The sequence below is a fragment of the Adiantum capillus-veneris genome, chromosome 6 (assembly GCF_014529385.1).
Source record: "Adiantum capillus-veneris isolate H3 chromosome 6, ASM1452938v2, whole genome shotgun sequence".
In the NCBI taxonomy this organism is placed as follows: Eukaryota; Viridiplantae; Streptophyta; class Polypodiopsida; order Polypodiales; family Pteridaceae; genus Adiantum; species Adiantum capillus-veneris.
In genome coordinates, this window is record NC_140936.1 from 75405275 (window position 1) to 75412503 (window position 7229).

Sequence of the window (7229 nt, forward strand, 5' to 3'; positions counted from 1 at the left end):
CTGCTACCGCGTTTGGTAGATTGCGAAATTATTTCCTTGAAAGTATAACTGGGAGAGATCAACTGTGATCTTCAATGAAAATCAAATTGTGATCCTTAATGCCTATGGGGTGATGTAACAATCACCCGCCGGGTCTTACCCCAAAATAGTATGTCCATAGACACACCGTAATGCTATAGAGAGAGCAAGATATCCACACAAGTGAACTGTCGAGCTCTTATGGACAGCCATGCTGTCACAATTGATTGCTGCATCTATACTCCGTGGTAGAGATCAACTGGAGTGAGTTTAAGATTATCAAAAACTCACTTGAGCGTCGCACTAAAAACATGTAGTGCAAAAATGACACCCTAAACATCCTTAATGACAAGACGCTTACTTGTCAATTAACGTCAATGTGTACTCCACTAGGTAGAGCTATTTGATCATGACAACCATCCAAGGAATACCAACAAGTGGATCTTACTCTAGATTTCACAATGGCTCTTAGCCAGCGTGTGTGGCTCATAGCCCTCATGGCAATTAGTGTTCAATCATCAAACCGATGAAGACTAATGTGGATGGCATCTTGCCTAATTTCTAGCTGAGAGTTAGAGCATCTTGGCTCACGAGGACTCACTAGTGAAACATGTAGCAAAAGCTTCTTAGAAGATTTTCACTATTTCCTTAAAGAGAAAGATAAAGAGAATAAGAGCATGCTGGGATGAGGAAATTTCCTTAAGGTTTTAGAGTGTGTACCCAAGCTATGTGCTCTTACGTATCTTATGCCTAAATTGCAGCTTATCGTATAAGAATTCCACAGTTTTTTGGTATGACTCTCTCATCGAGAGAGGTAATCAAAGAATAGAAAACTCATTGTGAGCCACCTACCGTACCGGGGCCGTGATTGTATGAGGACAACTTAGCATTGGCACTTTGCCTGCCTGTCCATCCTTAGTCCGTCCTTGACATCAACCGTGAAAAACAAAACCATAAGTGCCGTGCACAGTTTAGACCGGTAGGGATTCTGTGACTGATATTCCCTATTTTTCCAGTTCCTCGAAGCCTTGCTTCATAGAAAATTTCCAAAGCACTTTGCTTTGCACAATGACAGTAATTGCCAAGTAAGGTGTAAACAGGGAAAAACAAGAAAATCTTAAACTTGGCTAACCTAGTCGTTGTTGCTGCAACCAATTGTCATGAAATTTGGAAGAAAAAACTCTTTCCAAAACAGCCCATAGCCATATCTGCACAGATGCCCTCCTATATCCTATACACCGGTCTGGAACATAATGAAATAACCTGCAATATGAAAAAACCTGCAAACACATTGCCTATTCCTTCCCAATTTTGTATGCTCATAGCGTATGCCAAACGTGGCCAGCTTCAATACAAGATGTATAAATTGAAGCCTTGCTTCACATAATTATTTATGGAGTTCCTGAGAGCTCATAGCTAATAGATACTCCTACTAACATACCAATGTCGTGTAGCAAAAGAAAGTCGACCTTGTCGATCAATTTCAATTGTAATTAGCCAGTACTGTGGGGGAAAGCATCTTCTGTCAGCTTCTAGAAACAGTGACAAGGAGTCATCCATGCCCAAAAACTTGCCTCCTGTATCTAGTCAAGCAATAGGATGTGCCAATCTCCTTAAGATTCCAAAACATTGGAAATTTGCTATGCTTTTGCAGCAAAATTGAACTATCGAGGAGTCGTGCTTCGGAGCCAAGTGGTTGGGAGTCAACCCGTGCTTGATTCGAGTTTGCAAGCTTATCTTTGGGCTTTTACCCACAATGTATGCAACAAAATTGAATGCTTCAGATAACTGTCACAAGTCGTGCTTGTGCTTGGAGTGCAGAAGATGCACTTTCTCTGATGCATGTAGAGATAAGCAATAGAGATGCTCTGTCCTCTGATGCATGCGAGAGCTATGCAATAGAGATAATACTTCCTCTATCTGAAGAATATGCTTCCTAAGCAATGCACAGCCTTGCTGTTACAGAATCAAGTTGTACTTGCATAAGATAAAATGCTGCAACGAACATTAACCATTTAGAAACATCATAACCATGTCATATTCAAGCCATGCTTGATGCTGGTCGTCAACACAATCACTGGTCTCTAGGCAAACAAAGTTTGATAAACCCATACCTTGCTGGGTGTAGACGCCTTGGACAACCCATACATGCACGCCAGTATGATAACCACACGATTGGCACAAGCCGTACGTCGGACGGGATGCAACATGTGCTTGAGGAAAATAACAAAGAAAATTGAAATTTATTGCTTATTGCATAAATGCCCGAATGCAACTTGCCTTGGCGACCGCATGTCGGAGATATTCAAACTTGCGTGATCATGCGAGTCTCCAACATGACTGAAATTGTTTGCCGTTGCAGAAAAAAGTAGTGCAAACCCTCATCAACCAAACACAACCCGCCTAATTTCCAACACATGTGGTGCATGCCTGATCATGCTGATGATCGACCTGTTGGGCTTATCATGCTTGCGCATTTCGGAATGTCTTCATTAAGTATTTGCAATCCCTCCTCCATGCAATCGCCATGGCCCCTCCATGCTTGCCCATGAGAGTGAACATGCAGGCCTTCGATGGGAGGGGCAGCCATGGGATGGTCCTCTAGGGGGTGCCCATGGGCGCCCAAACGGTCGTGGCCAAATTATTTAAAAAAATAAAGAAACAAAAATTACCACAGCGATGGCGGCCGCTCTGTGCGCAGACGATGCAGTAGATGGAGCTCGAGCAAGTCCTCCTCTCAAGGCATCTCTATGAAGAAAATTGCCCCTTGGGCCATGGAAAACCCAGTGCAACAAAGAGGGACCAATTTCGTGCAGGTCGCCGAGTGTCGAACCTCATGCAAGCGGTTGCTCCCACGGCCCTGATGTGCGTGTCGACTTTCATCTTCTTTGGGCAAACAGCCGCTCCCACGGCCTTGCTGCTCGTGTCGACCTTCCTCCTCTTTTGCTTATGTCTTGAAGCGGCCACGCAGCTTCTCCCTTGCAAGAGGGCTTGCCCACGACCTGAGAAAGAGAGAGAGAGAGAGAGAGAGAGAGAGAGAGAGAGAGAGAGAGAGAGAGAGAGAGAGAGAGAGAGAGAGAGAGAGAGAGAGAGAGAGAGAGAGCACGAGTATGCATGCAACCTTTCTCCCCCCTCCTCCATGGCTCTGATACCAATGTAAGACCTAGGGGACTAAGACATAGGATCCTCCTCCCTTCCTCCCTTTATATAGGCCTAGCTCCTAGCTCTTTCCCTAAGCGGATCCCCAGACTGGTCCAGTCCAGGCCGTTGGCCTAGGTCCCTGACCCCCTAGGTTGGGCATTGCCCCATAGGACCCTTGTCCTGACACTCTTGAAGAGACCCCCAAAAGAAGACTCTCTCCCATACGAGAGGAAGAATCCAAAGATCAAGAAAGTAATGAAACTTTAATTTCCTCTGAAGATGTGCCTCCAAGAAGATGATGTTCTAAACAATCACCAACTCCTCCCAAGAGGAGTCATTCAACCACAGTCTTTCTCCTCGTCACTCCAGAAGGGAAGAGAGGATACAAAGGAAGAAAAGGGCAAGAAAGAGGTCACCCTCTTCTCCTTCTTCTTCACCTTCCTTCTCTTTCAATGAAAGATATGGCTATTCTCCTAGAGAACACAAGAGGGGAGGACATCACAAACCGTACCCTGCATGGCTAAGGTCACAACAGCTCAAGAAGTTCAAAGAGGGAGGAAAGAGTGTCTCTTTTCTCACCTATGATGGCACCTTTGGTGCTAGTGACAAAGTGTTGGCCTTCATCCATCAATTTGATGCGGCCTTTGGAGACGAGGTTTTCATGGAGTCGTCCAAGCTACACATGTAGCTATGCACTTTTAGAGATCAGATCATCAATGCTGGGCTAGCCTTCATGGCAATTACGAAGCCTCAAAGACATGGACAACTCTACGAGTTTCCATCATGAAGTAATCCTTGCAAGATGTAAAGGACAAAGTGCTCACCGAATGGTGCAGTTTGAAGCTTCTCTCTCATGAGTCTATCCACAAATACGTCTACAAGTTCTAGAATTACATATCAAGGCTACTATCTTCCAAAAGATAGACTTTGTCGAGCTAAAGCAACAATTTAGTGCGGCATTACCTGAAGAGATGGCCGAGTAAGTCAACTCTGAATGGCCTAGTTCTTTCACCAAAGTAATCCACCACACGATGGTTTCTTTGCACATCAATTTCCAACAAGGGGCTAGACGAAATGCCAAGCCCATGGAAAATAAAGATAAAAGTGATGTCAAGGGGAAAACCAATGCCCAAAATTCCTCCCAAGGTAATTCCAACAACAATAATCCGTCCAAGGAGAAGGGGGTTTACAAAGGTAAAAACAAACTCTCTCCTGAAGAGCTTGAAGATTTTTGCAAGGACCATAAGTGTTTTAAGTGTGGGGAGCAAGGACATGGCTATCATTCTTCCCCCAAGAAAAATGCTCGCAATGAGACTCCTAGAACTTCCACCATCAAAGCTCCAAAAGAGGTTGCTCATTGTAAAGGTGCACCTCTCTCCTATGCTTGGGGAAATCTAAGGAAGCATGATGCCTTCATCTTGTTTGACCCTGGCTCTACTCACAACTTCATATCAACGGAGTTGGCCACCAAGTTGGGCATTCAAGCTTTCAAGATGGGAGATGATGTAACGGCCGACACTGCTTTCAAGGCACCACGAACCTCCATTACTCCCTTGATTGGGAAGTTGAGGCTCTATGTCCAAAGCTATGTCGATAAAGAATACTTTTTCACTTCTCTCTCCAACATGAGGAAGCTATCCTAGGGGCACCATGGTTCAACCTCACGGCTTCCAATATGAAGTTCCGTGAAAGGAGAATCTACTTCACCTACATGGGAAAGAACATGTATATAGATGCTAGTGAGTTTGGCCGTACTATACCACTTGTAAATACTCTTTCTTTTGATAAATCAATGAAGAGCTTAGTTTTTGTGTACATGTTTTTTGTCAAAGAGTCTTAAAAGGTCTAATGTTTCATCAAATGTAAATGGTAGGAATCAAGAAGAGTTAGACTTGTCTAATTTTCTAAAAGGATTCCAAGATGTTTTCATTGATGATATCCCTATTGACTTACCTCCAAAATGAGGGGATGATGACCATCGAATTGAGATCCTACTAGGAAGCTCTCCACCTAACAAGCCTCCTTATCAAGTTTCTCAACCTCAACAAGAGGAGATCGTGAGGCAAGGACAAGAATTGGTTGACAAAGGGATGGTGAAGCCTAGCTCCTCTCCCTTTTGTTCTCCGGTCCTTTTAGTGCTAAAGAAAGATGGTACATACTGTATGTGTGTGGACTATCGAGCACTAAACCATATCACTATCAAAAACAGATTTCTCGTGCCTCGGATAGAAGATCTGTTTGATAAGCTACAAGGCTCTACCTACTTCAATAGGATTGACCTTAAAAGTGGCTATCATCAAATAAGGATAGTGGATTAAGATATCCTAAAGACCACGTTTTGTACAATGTTTGGTCTTTATGAATATCTACTCATGCGTTTTGACTTGACTAATACACCAGCCACATTCAATTGTCTAATGGAGAAAATTTTAAAACCCTACCGCAGATTCATTGGAGTGTCCTTTGATAATATTATCATCTACTCCAAGTCTTTGGAGGAACATAAGCAACATCTCCAAATGCTTTTTCAAGCATTGAGGGAGAACAAGCTTTTTCTCAACCAAAAGAAAAGCGAACTTTTCCTCTAAGAGATTCAATACTTAGGTCATATTATCTCTCAAGATGGTATTTATATGGATCCATCAATGTTAAAGGTAATAAAAGCATGGCCTAATTCAAGAAATCTGCATGAGCTAAGAAGCTTTATTGGTATGTCTACATACTATAGACGCTTCATAGAAAAATTTCCTCAAATAGTAGGACGATTACATGTCTTAACTAAGAAGAACGCTAAGTATTTATGGACTGCTAAGAAGCAAAATGCTTTTGACAAGCTCAAAGAGAAGCTTAGCTCCCAAGCAGTCCTAATGCTTTTGGATCTCTCAAAGCCATTTGAGGTCCAATGTGATGCTTGTGGTGATTTCCTTGGAGTATTCTTGCTTCAAGAAGGGGATGCCATAGCATATGAGAGTCGAAGGCTCAATACAGATGAACGTGTCTTAGGCATTTATGAGAAAGAGCTACTAGCTGTTCTACATGCCCTAGACACATGAAAGCACTATTTATTGGGCACTCCATTTATTCTACGAACCGACCACCAAAGTTTCAAGTACTTCATGACGCAAACCAAGCTTTCCGACAAACAAATGAGGTGGGAAAATTTTCTTTTGCAATTTAATTTTCATATTGCTTACATTGTTGGTAAGCACAATCAAGTGGCCGATGCACTTCACGATGACCAAAAGGTAATGAGGTGTCTATAGTAACTCACAATGATCTATCTTCTATGATAGATGACTATGCTACTAATCGTGACTTTAGAGACATAATGTCATCCCTTGCTTTGGGGAAGAAAGAGGAACCATTCACCTTGCAGGATGGTTATCTTCTCCACGGAAATAGGCTATGTGTTATCCACTCCCTTCGTGAGAAATTCATGTATGAATCCCATGCTCCTTCCCATGCGGGGCATAGAGGCATTCAACCTACTCTCCGAGGAGTAGAAACGTACTTCTATTGGCCTGCCATGAAAGTGGACATACAAGAGTATGTTTCAAAATGTGTAGTATGCCAAATGATCAAGTATGATAGAGGGAAGCAACTTAGATTACTCCAGCCATTGCCTATCCCAAATTCACCATGGGAGAGTATTTCCATGGATTTTATCTTTGGATTACCCAAGTCTATCCATGGGAATATGGACAATAATTGACAAGTTTAGCAAGAAAGCACATTTTATTCCTGTCAAAAAAACTATCAAGGCACACAAAATGGCAACTCTCTTCATATCACAGATTTTCAAACACCATAGATTGCCAGCATCCATCATGTCAGATAGAGATCCTAGAATGACTAGTAATTTCTCGAAACCCACTCAATTTGAGACAACCTCCTAAACATAGCGGCCTCTTAAGTATAGGTATCTCTAGATCAGAAAGAGTAGGTTGTGTTTGGTAGTCATCTCTAGATCAGAAAGAGTAGGTTGTGTTTGGTAGTCATCCCTTTACATCTTTACTATGATTTAGGGAAGCTGAGAACATATTAGATGTCCATTATTTTGGTCTTTAACA